This window comes from Pyrus communis, chromosome 7, assembly GCF_041283825.1.
Source record: "Pyrus communis isolate YQ-2024b chromosome 7, ASM4128382v1, whole genome shotgun sequence".
Taxonomy (NCBI): domain Eukaryota; kingdom Viridiplantae; phylum Streptophyta; class Magnoliopsida; order Rosales; family Rosaceae; genus Pyrus; species Pyrus communis.
In genome coordinates, this window is record NC_142571.1 from 10858701 (window position 1) to 10875197 (window position 16497).

Below are 16497 nucleotides of genomic sequence, written 5' to 3' on the forward strand. Positions count from 1 at the left end.
GATCAAGCCTCAATGCAATCAACAAAGAGAAGAGGGAATTTACACTCCATAACCAGATTTGCGTCCCTAAACTCTTCTCTTTGTTAATTACATTCTGCCATGTTTAGTATGTTTAGTTGTTGTTTGTGTGTTTACTTATGTTTTGTGTGAATCTATGCTTAAAACATTGAGGACAATGTTTGATTTAAGTGTGGGGGGGTAACTAATGTTGTTAATGCAAATTCGTGGGATTTTATCACCCATAACTTCAAATGTTGTTCCTTGCTGTTTTAAGGTGTTTTTAAGTTGTTTTAGAGTGTTTTAGTATGTTTTGTTTTTATAACTCCGAAAAGCACATAAAAATTTGAAAAATTGTTTTGAAAAGCCTAAAAAGAGTGTTTTGAGTCGTTTTTGTGAGTTTGTGTCTTAGGGTACCTTCCAACACAATGATAAGGATTTGGTTTGTAATTGCATGACTGTTAAAAAGAGTTATAAACATAGAGAAAAGTTTGATTTACTCTTGGTTTATGCTTAGTTATGGTTATAATGTATGACTTCACATGCAATCATAAAAGAAAAATTCGTTTTTGTAACATGCTTGAAGGAAGGAACTCAAACAAACGCTACAACCCTGTGAGACTCGAGCCATTACCTTCTTTGGAGAGTTATTTTCTGTGATTCTTTGTTTTCTAAAGTTGTTGAATGATCTCATTATTCCTTGCTTGGTTGCTACTTAGAATGCAATTGTATCATGATAGAACTAAATGCTAGAACTTATATCCGTTTCATTCAAAGCATGATATTGAGTTGCATAACATATATCAAGATGAAGTTGTGTAGTTGCCACCATAGCCAAATAGCCTTACTTCCCATATTTCGTATATATTGTAAGTCTTAACACCGTTGAGCCTCGTTTAACCTATTTTCTTTGCTAACCATATCACCCCTTACCTAGCCTAGATTAGGACCATCCGTACCCTTGTTCTTAAAAGATAGTGAGCATGACTTAAATGAATTCCTTTTGAGTACATTTTGCAAGAAAATGAGTGTGGGGGAGTAAAAGTTTGTTCTTAAGTTTGTATGTTTTGAGAGTCAAAAGAAAAGAAAAAAAAAAATTGTGAAAAACATATGAAAAAGAAAAACAGAAAAGAAGAGAAAAAAAAGAAAGAAAAAAAAAAAAAAGAGCTTGTTCCCCCTTGTTGTTCAAAAGTTGAGTTTTCATTCAAAAGTGAATTCTACGTTAATTCAAATGCTTTGCTCGCTATTTCTTTAAGAACCTTTGTTTTCCATATACCTTCTTTGTTAGCCAAATACCTTTAGCCTCGTTACACCCCTTTGACTTCTATCTTGATCGTTATGTGTTCAATAATGTGGAGTTTGAAATTGATATGAGCTTATGGAATCACTGGTTCTCATTCTAAGTAGTAGCATTCCATTCATGAGATCATATTCATGTCATTATCGTAAATCCAGAAAATGCTTTCCTTGTTATAACATATGTGAGTGTTCGTCTACATGTTTACATCAATCTTCTCACATATAACTAGTGTAGGGTGTGTAGTCAGAAAATCTGTGTGAAAAACGAGTGCATATCTTGTAAGGATTTGAGCAATTTCTCTAAGGCATGTTACTACATTCGAAATGTGTTTTAAATGCTTAATTGTGAACTAGTATGTGGTGACTATGATTAAGAATGTACTTAAGTGTAATGATGGCAAAAATCTGTGGGAATGATGATTTTTAACTTGTCATGTGCTTTGGAAATCCCTAAGACGGTTGTTGGAAGGTTTAGGTTGTGTTTTACTTGTTTTGTTTCGTTTGGTTTTGTTTTGTTTTTCTTTCTGTTTTGCTCGAGGACTAGCAAAAGATAAGTGTGGGGGTATTTGATAGGAGCATATTCATGCGACTTAAATGGCTTGTTCTCGTGCATTTACGTTATGTTTCTTTAGTTATTTTAGTACTTTAAGCTATTTTCGTGTGTTTGTAGGTCCAAAGGGCTAAAGGAGCAAAAAGATGCATTTTGGAGACTTTTGGAGCACTTTTGGGCTAAGGACGGATAGCTTATGCTTGAAGCCAAAGTGTTGGACGAAATTGAAGACCTAATTGGAGCCAAAGTGTTGGAACCTTGTTCTCTTTAGTTTTAGGACATTTAAACCTTTCCTAATCCCAATCATGTCATGCATAACACACATCCATTCTAACACATTGTCATTGCACATGCATTTCCTTCATTAGTTAACCCACATGCACTTATCAATTATCATCACCACATATCATATCACTTAATCACTTATCACTTATCATCACCACTTAACCACTTATCATATCATAACCACATATCATATCACTTATCACTTATCACTTAACATATCATCCACCTACTTCACCTACAACATCCACCTACTTCACCTACAACATCCACTTCACCTACAACATCCACCTACTTCACCTACAATATCCACCTACTTCACCTACAAATGACATAGCCATATGTTCCCTCCACTACTCCTATAAATACCCTTGCATTCATTCATTCATGGACATCTCATTTCATACACAACACACCATTTTTCCATTTCCCTATTAATCCAAACACCACTCCCCAAACTATTCACACCATCAAACTATCCTTAGACCTTGTGCTACAACAACGAGGAAGAGAAGAGTGCCTAAACGTTCATACAATTCAAGTTTGAGTTGTTGGAATGTTTAGGTGTTTCTTTGATTTCAATGTTTAAATTCAATTCTCTTTGTTTGTACGTATGAGGAATGGAAGAGAAGAGTGCCTAAACGTTCATACAATTCAAGTTTGAGTTGTTGGAATGTTTAGGTATTTCTTTGATTTCAAAGTTATAATAAACTAAACCCCCTTTAGCTAGGGGTGATTCGAAATATATGTTTATGCTTGCATTTTGATTTGATTAATTCTAATTGCGTTTCATAAGTTGTGGTTCAATTTGTTTAACCGTTTGATTGATAACTTATTTATGAATGTTTATTAAGAATGCGCGCTTAATTTTCATGCATCAAGATGACGCTAGAATATAAGTGAGTTTCACCTAATAGTTACGAACTTATATTCACAAGTAGTGGAGGTTGCTTATAAACAATCGCGTTAAATAAATTCTTGGCATAAGTTTCATGCGTAGTCCATAGTAACGAATGCCTCGTCAACACTTAAAGTTTTCATGATGCTTAATGATCTTTGATTGTATCTTTATTGTGCTTTTCACGTAAAGGACTTTTGGAGAATGTTGTGAATTGCGTTGCGCTAACCCATCCAATTCATTAACTTAAGGAAAACTTGACGGTTAATTTAAGCGGATCTAATTGACCCGGGGCGTTGAGAATTAATGATTTGTTGAAATGCAATTGGAAATCGTTTTATTATGCAAGTATAACATATGTGGAGATGAACCCCGTAGCTAACTTTCCATCCATTTGTTCTTTCTTTTCTTGTTTCTGTTTTCATGTTTAATTTAACTTGTTATTCAATTATGTTAAACATGTGAAACTAATTTCTTTTTAGTTAGAGGCGAATTTGAAGCCATGGACATATGTTGGTTATGATTTGATTTACTCCAGTTATGAATTCATGAACTTTAGATGTGGGTTACTTTTCTGTTTTGATTAAGAACTTGTTTATGTATGTGGGTTGAGGGTCGACACTTAATTTGCATGCCTAAGATTTGATGCTAGGATATAAGGGAATTTCACCTAATCGTTATGAACTTATATTCATGAGTAGTAAAAATCGCTAGTCACGATTGTGTTTAGTAAACCCTAGGCTGGATTAACATGCGTATTCCATAGTTATGAATGCCTAGTCAATGTTTATGATTTCCGTTGAACTTAATGATCTTTGTTGAATGTCTCTATCATGCGTATTCCATGTGAGAGACTTTGATTAGGAATAATTTGGTTGTAATGCGTATCCCATTCAATCCAATGAATCTAGGGAAATCTGAAGGTTAATTTAAGCGGACCTAATTAACTTGGAGCATTGTCATTCATCGTTTGTTGAAGTCATAACTGGGAGTCAAATTATATGCTTATGTTCATGTGTGGATAAGGAACCCTCTAACTAGTTTTTCTTCATTCTATTCCATCAATTTCGTTTGTACAATCTGTTTTGTTTCCAAGTTTCTATTTTAGTTTAATTTCGTCCAAAACCAATCCCCCATTTATTTTAAAGTGTTAGATTAGTTAGAAATACATTTATTTTGTGTTTTTACGTTTTTTTGAGTCAAATCCAAGTGATTAACAATCCCTCCTAATCCCCGGTCCAGAACGATCCCTACTTATACATATACTACAATTTGACGAAAAGAGGGTTTAATTTGTGTGCGTATAAATCTCGCATCACCACTCCGTTTCCATTATTTCTTGTCGCAGTATCATCCTAAAGTTTCTTCAGGGCATCGTTACATGGATATATGATAGTGTACGGTGTGAATATTTATTAATTTATTTTTTTGTTCAAGAACACTGATAGAGACTAGTTTAAGCACTCAAAGTTTGCCCTTGGTCGAACATCTATAGGCATATTGTTATTTGATTAGTTTCACTATTGTTTTGGAGTTGTAACATTCCAATTTTTATAAAAATTAAACCTTTTTTGTTTGTTTCTTTGAAAGGGCCTTTCCTTTTAAAAAAATGTACGACAATCGGAAGGGATAGAGAAATAGAAGAGATACGGACTTCACTCAGGCCTTTGGCATTTCACCAAAGGTGTGCTGGAACCACTCCAATAGAGAAATTAGAAAAATTCCGGCATCACACCAGCCTTCAGCATTACAATAAAAGGTACCTTGGAATCACTCCAAGGTGCTTGTTTATTTTGTATTTGATTAACATTTGTTTGTTTTTTCATTACTTGATAAATGTTCAGCTTAATCCTGGGTTGCCTTCAACGCATCATCGGAGGGTTGCGTGCTTCTTCAGGGATGAGTCTCTCTTTCAAATATTCCAAATATCCTTGACTTCATTGCGTCAACTGGAAAGTAATGGTAAGATGTTGGCAGTGGATCTTAACCTGTTTGGATTACCCCTTACCACTACTTTATATTTATTGTAATTCTTGTTTGATTGGTCTGGTTGATTTTGTGATGCACAGTTGCAAATCAATTGCAAGAGTTGGCTCTTTCGCTCTCACTTAAATGCCTATCTTTTGATTTTGTTGGGACCTCACTTGATGAAAGTTCTGAAGAATTTGGTACTGTTCAGGTATTATCCTTGTTTCTTTTGGATTGTTAACCATTTAAAGGTCTGTCGACGAGTCTCTTATGCAGTGAATCATAATAAGAATGTAACTGTTAATCTTACAGATTCCATCGGGTTGGAAGTCAACATTGGAGGATCCTGCAACACTTCAAGTCTTCTTTGATTACTATGCCAATACAAAGCCCCCTTTTTCAAAGGAGGTTAGTACATGTGATATTTCTTCTTCACCAATTGCTGATGATTTCTAGGACCTTATTTGATTAGAAAAAGAATAAGCAAAGAAAACTGTCTCTCGTGGGATAATTTATTGCTGATGTGTTGTGAATCGGATCCTTGTCATAATGGCTAATTTATTGCTAGTGCAAGATATTTTTTATTAGTTCTCAATTACCTGCAACCACATGCAGTGTTGTATGTGCAAGCATACAGTGGTGGAACTTCTGTCCTCATCATTCTTAGGATGAAAAGTATATCATTTAGCATCTAGCGGTCGAACGACCATAGGAGTACTCGAAGGTTTCGCTTTATCCTCATTAAAACGACACAACACCTTTTGGGTGTAGTTTGACTGATGTACTAGGATTCCATCTGAATAATGCTCGATCTCCATGTCGAGACATTATCAAGATTAACAGCTCTCCTAAAGTCCTCATTTTAAGGACTGTGAGGATTAAATGCATATTAGCCACAAGATTATGTTATTTTAAATGACATACCCCGACCCGGAATGTCCACTAGGACTCCGAATCAAGCTGTGTTGTCCGACACCTGGAAGGTGACGAAGCCATAAAGTATAATGATGTGGAAAATGTGAATAAATTTAAACCTAAAAGTGCCTAAAAACAAGAGTGCGTTGTGAGCGGGAGTGAACCCATTTCACACGCGATGTCAGAGCATAAGTAAAGTACAGTAGTGTGGGTAAGGATCATACCCTCAGAGGTAGCCACCTATATTAAGATTCGCAACAAATCCTCGTTGATACAAACTTTCAATAGCTAAAACCTGGAGGGGCGCAAAAACAAGGGTGAGTAGGCCTAAAAATAAAGTTTTTTAATAAAACCTTTTGAAAACGTTATAACCTCTTGCCGTAAAACCTGTATAATTTTCCAGAAAATAATAATACATACGTATATAGAAATCATGCTCAAGAGTAGTGAAAACTAAGTATACGCCATGTCAAGTATCTTCACAATAAAATAAGTAAGCCAGATGAAATAAATCAATGTAAAATGATATGCCAGCCGGAGTCACCTAACGTGACTTGTACAACTGAACCTATAGCTTATTAAATATGCCTGCACACGAGTTGGAACCACCTATTGTGTTCTGTACAACAGGGTTGGGTGTAAATAAGTACCCTCAAGTGCTACGATCACGTGAAGGTTGTGTGAATAATCACAGGTCACCTACGAGTCGGAACCACCTAATGTGGTATGTACGACAGGGCTGTGCACCAAACTTGGATCCAAGGTGAGCGTCCAGTGCGGGAGATGAACTTCACGTGAAGGGCTGTGCCCTGGCCACGGGCGGGAGCACTAACACGGGGGTGTAGGATAATGAGCACTAAATGCATCTAAACATAACCATACACACTACAATTACTATCATCAATATGCACTCACCTGAAGCTTACCTGGGCATCCGCAGCGTCATGCAATAATATGTATATTTATACTAATGCATATACTAAAATGAAATGCAAGCATGACATGGCACTTAAAACATAAATCCATTTAAAACAATTTATGGGAAAATGGAAAACATATATATAGGTATATATAGAAAACCAAAAGCCCACTCACCACCAATTTCACCATTACCAGCCAATTCCATAAAAATTAAGTCAAAATGCATTCAACTCTCCAATTTGCAACTAAGGTTCGTTTTACTCATTTATGATAATCCATTTGATGTGTGGTTGTGATCAAGTACTCCTAATCTGTAACCTAGTTGTGATGTTCAACTTAGATTACCAAATAAGAATCCATTAAGAACAAGAAAACTTCATAGAACCAAAGAAATCACATGGCAGGATGTATGCATACCAGTTTCTTCATTCATTCACATGTTTACCAAGATTAAGCATGGCGTGTACTACCTTGATCAAATAATTCATAAGCAGCCCTAATGGTGATCAAACATTAAGATCAACAAACAAATTATATTATAAAATCAGTGAATGAAACAAGAACGCAAATTGGTAATTTGAATACTTCAACTTAATAACATAGAACAAGTTTGCAAGGCTGCATCGAATTCCCAAACTATGAACTTAATTACACAATATGATTACAAAATATATAAATATCAAGAACAACATGAGTGAAATTAAAGTTTATAGAAGAAACCCCCTTGAAGTAATTCTGATGTTGAACTTCTCCAAGAATAGTAAGGCTGCGTGGTTTCTTCGGTGGCAGCGGATGGTGAAGGGAAATAGGGTTTTGTTTCTAGAAGAAATGCCAAAGAAAGAGAAGAGAGAGAGCTCTGGGCGACCCCCAAGGGGGCTTGTCAAAAAGTGATCTGAAACCCTAGTATTTATAGGCTAAATGGGGTTGTAGCTGATTGCAAGGTGATCCCAACCATTAAGCCAAAGTTTTGAACGTTTTTCCTTATTTGGTTCCTCCAAATCAGGCTAGATATTCCAATTCCTTTCCCATTCTACTCCTGGTCTTATAACAAGCCGGATTCGTCTTGGATTTTTTACTTGGGCTTCAATACAGGCCACTAAACTTCTTTCCACGTTTGAATAAGGGTCAACCCCAAAAATGGTATGTTTTCACTTCTTTTGCCTTCAAATTGATCCTAAAGTACATGTAGCTGCACACTAACACAAAATACGGTAAAATGCAACCAGTTTAACTCAAAAACATCACAAAGAGGCTAGAAATGGATGGTATAAATGCATGAAATATATGAGTTATCAAACGACGCCAAATGTCCCATGGTGGTGATCCGCCATTCCTAAAGCCAACTCCATCAACCACCACCATAATTAGACTCTCCTTGAGCTTAGGAACAAACCCTAAACAACCTTAGAGGCAGCGAAGCATCGGAGAAGCTGAATCGAAAGCCACATTTTTTAGGGTTTCCGGCTGATTCAAGATGAATTGGATCTTTTCCTGACCAAATTGGACTTAACCACATGTATAAAACTTGCTCTACTCGTTGAGATCTTCATTCCTATAAAATTTGAGAATTTTTTGAAATAGTTGAATTTTCCGACGAGTCGGGGCGGCCGGCAGTGCGTGGGCCGATACCCCACCCGACATTACTAGGCTAATTTGGATGCCCTGATTTCATATTAGACATCTGATTGATGAAATTCCGTTGTTTGGTTATAATTCCGTTAAGGGCCACCACTTGGCTATTATATGATTCGACGATTCGACCATTGCATCGTTACCAAACTTTAATACATAGCAGTACATAATATTTAAGGATATTAGGAACTGATGGATCAGGAATTTGACGTACGAATCTTCCTTGATAGGTTTTCTAAGTTTCTAAATCTAAACGTTGGCCGCCATTTAATTTTAGCGATTGGCGAAGATTCGACCATTGGATTGTTCCAAAACTTTAGGATATTGTTTTAAAAGCTTATTGAAACTCTTGGGAAGTTATGGATCAGAAATACAAGGTGCAGATCTTTCGAATCGAGTTACGTAGGGTTGTGGACCCTACCGTCGACCTTTGACTGATGGTTGACTTTTGGTCAATGGGTTACAAATCATTCTAGAACGTCCATGAGGATGTGTTTTATGTAAGTTACATGTTCTATTGATAAGAATTCTAAGACATGATTTGATATTTGTTCTAGGCGACGATCCTTCGTGACGCTTTGATATTTGTGCTAAGGAGTTGTAGCGAGGACTTCAAGTGAGTGGGTCATTTCCTTTTTATAGCATATATATATATATATATATATATATATATATATATATATGATTGATAATTTCTATTTAGGTATTTGAAAAAGAATTTCTTATGTACGCCTGGATTAGACTAAAATTTATAAGCATTTGCAAAATGACGAAATTTATGAAATTATTCCGAATCCTGTGGGATGCCTTAATCCAAGTTACAACTTTGATGAATGTTATATTGACTAGACATTATGGAATATGCTAATCCTACGGGATGCACAAGTAAGCTTACTATAAGGAGATGCCTTGATTATATTTATGGTCATGAATAGTACGGTGTTGATTAGAATTGTTGAATGGCTATGGTATGACTATATTGATGTTATTTGCTCATCATTGCTGCATCTGGTGTTAGTGCTGACCTAGGGTCAAGGCCAGTCTTTCACCTGTATGTTCACATCCGCACCCCACGCTCGCCTTGAATCCAAGTAGGTGCCAGTCATGTCATACATATTGCAATAGGAAACTCCGATATCTTGTCGTACATGTTGCAATAGGCAACTCTGACTCATATGTGATTGCAAATAGCGCCAGTCGTCACGTGATTGTAGCATTAGAGCGTATATTATGATTACACCTAGTCCTGTTGTACATGTTGCATTAGGCAACTTTGACTTGTGTGCTAGCATAGATTGATGAGCATCAATTCAGTCGTATAGGTTGCATTAGGCGACTCCGACTTATGTGCTAGCATAGATCGATGAGCATCTGATTTTATTATGCTACTATTAAGATATTATGATTGGCATATTTCTGGAATTATTGTTGATTTGCATTTGATTTCATACTTATATGTAGTATGATTTTCTGGAAACTATACTTGTTTTACGGCGAGGATTTATAACGTTTTCAAAAGGTTTTTATTAAAACTTTATTTTCAAGCCCATTCACCCTTGTTTTTTACCCCTCTAGGTTTTAGCTGCTAAACTTTTGTATCGACAAGGATTCTTGGTAAATCTTAGTATAGGTGGCTACCTTTGAAGGTATAATCCTTATCATATCGTACTGTACTTTACTTATACTCTGACATCACGTGTGAAATGGGTTCATTCCCGCTCACCGCGCACTCTCGTATTTAGACACTTTTAGGTTTAAATTTATTCACATTTTCCACATTAGTACACTTTATGGCTTCGTCACCTTCCAGGTGTCGGCTAGCACAACTCGATTCGGAATCCTAGTGGACATTCTAGGTCGGGGTGTGTCAAATTAGATGGAAATGTCTTTAATTGGCTAACAGAGATAAACACAAGGACCAAATTGGCCAAGTTAAAATACAGGGACTAAATTAACTCAATGATTAAAACACAGGGACCATTTTAACATTTAAGCCTTGCCCTAAGGATATCTCAATTTGCTAGATTTTTTTTGCTCAATTTTGACGGAATTTTTGGTCCATTGGGATTAAGCAATGCTAAGTCCTCTCTCTAAACACTAATAATGAAAAGAAAAAAAAAATTATAGCCCACAGTAATAAGTTGAATCGCTGTTTGCTTTATCGTCATTTCTATTTTTAAAAAAATTATTTTTAGAGTAATAATTATTATTTTTAAATTTGTTTTTATCTACATGGTCTTCTTCTTGTCCTTTTTTAAGTGTTTAATGATTTATAATTTTTTTATATAATTATAAAGTTTTTCTTTGTTACTTTTAAGTAATTGAGAAGGATAAATTAGTAAATTTATAAGTAAAATTTTGACTCAAGGGGTTATATGAAAGAGAATTAAAACCTAAGGGGGCGTTTGTGTAATGTCTCAAACGTGAGGGGGTTTTGTGAAAACTCGATAAACCTCAGGAAATGTTAGTGCAATTAACCCGTAGAATATAACTTAATAATTATCTCTCTATTGCTGTCATATTTAGAATAGAAATGTGATTGTATAAATCCTAGGAAATCTGGGAATGTATCTTATATTCCTATTAGGAGTAGATTACATATTCAGTGTTGTAATCCTAAAGGGAAAGATTTTTACCTATCCTACTACTATAAATAAAGGCACAATGAGGTGAATCAAAGACACCTCACAATTAAATCAATCTATCTTCTCTCAACATTGCCGAACCCCTTTCTGTCTAAACCCTAGATCGTTCAATCAAATAGGCCTACAACACGTTATCAGCACGCTCTTGTCAGAAACTAAGGAATTGACGCATCATAGGAGGAGGCTATCATCCACCACATTCAAAGGCTTATTCATTTTCTGCTAATCAGGTATGCTTAAAATAAAAGAAGATATTTGAAATGTCCACGAAGCAAGAAAACATTCCCCATGATGCATGAACCCCTCTATGTTTATATTTTCCTTTTGATATATATATATATATTGTATATGTTCATATATTTGTCAATATATATATATATATATTTGTTTCATGCATCACACAATTCAATTTTTATGTGGAATTTGTGAGTCAAAATATATAAAATAAATTAGAAGCACATTTAAGGTTTCCTAAACCCTAAGGGATTTTGAAAACTACATGGAAATGGGATGTAGTGCGGCATACCACCGCACCATCACTATAGACAAAGCACCAGGCCACGCCCTAGATTTCAACTAGGCAGGGCCTGAAGCCTCATGCCCAAAACGCTGCCAGCCTAGATTGGCTAGGTCCACTACTGTATGCCGTAGCCTTTATGGTTGCTGGGCTCACGCCTGCCCTGGCTGCATCCAATCCAACCCAGTTAGCTGGGATTTTCCTACAACCCGCATCTCATGCAGCCAGCCCTCTCGGCTGGGCTTCCCGCACCAAACCCGCAAGCTTTTGAGCTTGCTCCCGTGCCCCCTCCCTCGATCTAACTTCAAAACCCAGTTGTGGCTGGGGTTTCCTTTCCTCACCCGTGGCTTGCAGCCATCACTCGAGGTCCTTTAGGCCTTGCCTTATGCTTAAGGCACCCAAACCCGTGCCATATTCCCACGGCACTAAGCCCAAATTATTTTGGGGCTATATTTTTCGACCAATAATATTATTATAATATTATTTTGCTTCTATAATCGACCCCGTATGACACGATTTATTGAATTAATTAAGAGTGACATGCAGTCCATTAATCTGATAATGAATCCAAAATTATTGACCTGAAGATCACTTTTGGACATTAACAATTCAATAATTTATTTTTATACTTTGAACCGTCACATACTTTCGTAGTAACGAAGCTCTCACACTTGAGTTCCCGAAGAACCTCAAATCCACTATATCCAAATTAGTATATTGCATTCTGTGTTTCTTGCAAGAACCTCTCATTATGAACTAATTGTTCATAAAAACTAAATTAAACCTGTAGTTTCAAATTTAGTGCCTTTGAAACCTGAAGTTTTCATTCAAAACATACCACATGAATCTCGTAGTTTTCATGCATAAATTAAACCATTACATGTCTATAGAACCTGTATGTTCTACAATATATGTCTATGGCTTACCGTATAACTAATCACGTTTTCTCCCTCCGTTTTAGGGACACATCGAACTTAAACAAGCTCGATTTCTCTGCTCTAGAAGTCTCTGGAAGAAACTATCTGAAGTGGGTACAAGATGTGAAGCTCCATTTAACTGTAAAGGGCATTCGAGCCACCATTGAGGCACCTATCGCCGACAAACCTATTGACGAAGCTCATAAGGCTACTGTAATGATCTTCATTCAAAGACACATCCATGATGCACTGCAGACTGAGCATCTCGCTGAAGAGGACCAGCGCACAATTTGGCTTGCTCTGGCCAATCGTTTCGATCACCAGAAAGACATATACTTGCCTGAAGCAAGACACTACTGGCAGCATCTTCGTTTTCCAAACCTTAAGTCCGTGAATGAATATAACTCTGAAGTTTGTAGAATTCGTTCTTTGTTGAAATTCTGCAAAGTGGAACGAACCGAATCAAATCTCTTGGGGAATACCTATTCGACCTTCCATGCCACCAATATTGTCCTGCAGAACAATATAGGGCACATAAATTCACCAATTTTTTGGATTTGATATCTGTTTTACTTATCGCTGAAAAGTAGAACTAGCTTTTGATGAAGAATCATCAAGCTCCACCTACTGGCTCGAACGCCGCGCCTGAAGCGTATGCAACCTATTTTAGTATCCATAAACGACGAAATAACCATCGTGGCCATGGCAATGGGCGGCAAGCCCAACCACGAGCCCAAGGTCAACAAAGTGATGCACCTAAGGGAAGAATTGCGACCCAGCAGCGTCCACCATTCGTCCCTAAAGTCCCAAACTTCAAGAACAAGGGCAAAGCTCCCATTCAGGCTGCTTCTCCTAAACTGGACATGTGTTATCATTGTGGATCAAAGGATCATTGGCCACACGTAAGCCGAGTTTCGCCTGAGGCTATTGCCAAGTATCATTCCCGTCGTGAGTCTAACTTTGCACATGTGGATCATTCGGAAGATACAACTACATCAATGGAGATATAGGATTTTCAGGAAGCATCAGCGCCTATGGATGAATAAATTAGACATGCTTTTTTTTTTAGGGTGGTTACCCCTAGTGGCCGAGCCCACTAGGAGTGGTCGGCCATACCCTCCTATTTTGCTAGGTTTATGGTTTAATTTTGAACAATTTTTCTATGTATTTGGAATAATTTGTTTGGTTTTGGTTTGTTTTGAATTATGGATTGTTATTTGAATGTATATTATTTTCTTGAATTGCTTAATTAAATGAATGGACTTATATCTATGCATGTGACCAATTGAATCAATTTATTTCTACGTATGTTTAGTGGGGAAGTTAGTTGTCTGGTAGATAGTGCAACCACGCACACCATCTTACATGAACGACACTATTTTACTAACTTAACACCCAAGAAAGCTCATTTGACAACTCTCTCAGGCCTATCCAACCTGATCGAAGGATACGGAAAGGCACGTATCGTGTTGTCTAATGGTATAATCTTGACCATTAAGGATACACTCTATTCTCCACGTTCCGGAAGAACGTTGCTGAGTTTTAGAGATATTCGAGATAATAAATATCATCTTGAAACCACTGAAGATCATGGTTCTGAATTTCTTTGTATGACTTCATACGAATATGGCCAGAAGCATATTCACGAGAAGTTGGAACGATTGGCGAGTGGGTTGTACATTACAACCATTCGCGGCATAGAAGCTCATAGTGTGGCTGGCTCTATGCCTGAGTTCTAGGACACCTTGTTGCTTTGGCAAAACCGTTTGGGACATCATGGACGTGACATAATACGCCATATCCTCAAATCTTCTCACGAGCATAAGTTACATCCCTACGTTGGAGTTCCGCATGCAAAGCGTGTTCTTTAGGGAAGTTGAATACTCAACCCTCTCGTACAAAGATTATTCATGACCCCCCTAAATTTCTTCAGAGGATTCAAGGGGACATTTGTGGACCAATCTAACCAACCTGCGGACCATTTAAATATTTTATGGTGTTGGTTAATGCATTGACAAGATGGTCACATGTTTGCTTGTTGTCCACACACAACGCCGTGTTTGCTAAACTCCTAGTTCAAATCATTAAGCTAAGGGCTCACCACCCTGATTATCCAATTAAGTCAATTCGATTGGATAACGTTGGAAAGTTTACGTCACAAACTTTTGACGACTATTGCATGTCAGTAGGGATTGATGTGGAACATCCTGTGCCCTATGTTTACACCCAAAACGGCCTGGCAGAAGCTTTCATAAAGTGCCTTCAAATGATAGCTCAGACTTTGGTTATGCGAACCAAACTGCCAGTATCTGCGTGGGGTTATGCAATATTGCCCACAACTATGTTGGTCCATCTGAGGCCCATCGCAACTCAACCACATTAATCGTTACAGTTGGTCACTGGATACGAGCCTGATGTCTTGCATTTACGGGGGTTTGGGTGTGCCATTTATGTGCCAATAGCGCCGCCGCTACGTACCAAAATGGGTCCTCAGAGAAAAATGGGAATCTATGTCGATTACGATTCGCCATCAATTGTTCGCTACTTAGAACCCTTGATAGGAGATCTTTTTATTACACGCCTTGCGGATTGTCACTTTGATGAGACAATCTTCTCGTCGTTAGGGGGAGATAAGCATGCTAATGTTACTGTAGAACGCCACGAATTGTCGTGGTATGCTCCTACTATGTCTCATTTAGATCCCCACACTGCCCAGTCTGAAACTGAGGTGCGTCGAATTATAGATTTTCAGAGCATTGCTCAAAGCATGCTGGATGCTTTTAATGATCTAGCTAAAGTGACAAGATCACATATACTCGCTGCAAACACACCTGCAAGGATAGATGTACCCCACATACGTCAACAACCCACCTAGGAAGGCTGGACCATCCCCAAAGGTGGGGAGGCCACACCTTCCATGCGGCAAGGTACATTGGCGGCTACCCAATCATCTGCTCCGACCCTAAAGCATGGCAGACCCCTTGGTTCAAAGGATTCACAACCCCGGAAGAGGAAAATGGCACCAATTAGTGACCCTAGTTAGAATTCGACCATCACTCACTCATCCGTTCCAACGCATGAGGTTATTCTAGATTACGGTAATGCTTCAGATGAAAGATGTCGACCTCCCGAGAATCGTGAGATTTCGGTCCACTACACAGTATTGGATGAGGTTTGGAATAGGAATGAGATGATCGTCGACGATGCATTCTTGTACTCAGTAACTACTGACATCATGCTTAGCAATGACATTGAACCACATTCCGTCAATGAATACCGACGTAGAACCGATTGGTCAAATTGGAAACAAGCAATCCATGTTGAACTTAATTCGCTCGCGAAACGTAAAGTGTTTGGACCTATTGTTCCTACACCACCACGTGTGAAGCCTGTTAGCTACAAGTGGGTTTTCATGAGGAAACGTAATGAGAAGAATGAAATAGTGCAATACAAAGCATGCCTCGTGGCGCAAGGCTTCTCTCAGCGCCTAAGGATTGATTACAAGGAGACGTATTCCCCCGTAATGGACGTTATAACATTCCGCTACCTAATCAGTTTGGTAGTTTTTGAAAAACTGAATATGCAGCTTATGGACGTGGTAACCGCGTATCTCTATGGGGATCTAGATACGGAAATCTTCATGAAAGTTCTAGAAGGACTTCCATTAACTGGTTCAAATAGTTCTAGACCACGGAACACTCTCTCAATTAGGTTTGAGGATGTCACTCTATGGATTAAAACAATCCGGGCAGATGTGGTATAACCGTCTGAGTGAATATTTGACAAGTTAAGGTTATGTGAACAACGAACTATGCCCATGCGTGTTATAAAGAAGTCACATTCCAGATTTGTAATCGTTACAATTTATGTCGATGACATGAAACCTATTGGGACTCCCGCAGAGCTTGAGGAAATTACTGCACACTTGAAAACGGAATTTGAGATGAAGGATCTTG

General features: G+C 37.7%; 1 long non-coding RNA gene across 1 annotated transcript; it reads left to right on the forward strand.

The window, feature by feature from the left end:
• The first annotated feature begins 2618 nt into the window (after positions 1-2618).
• Positions 2619-5589, forward strand: LOC148695713 (uncharacterized). The gene is made up of 3 exons (XR_015964894.1): positions 2619-4988; positions 5096-5205; positions 5307-5589. It is a non-coding gene; the product is annotated as an uncharacterized LOC148695713 (long non-coding RNA).
• Positions 5590-16497: the final 10908 nt, after the last annotated feature.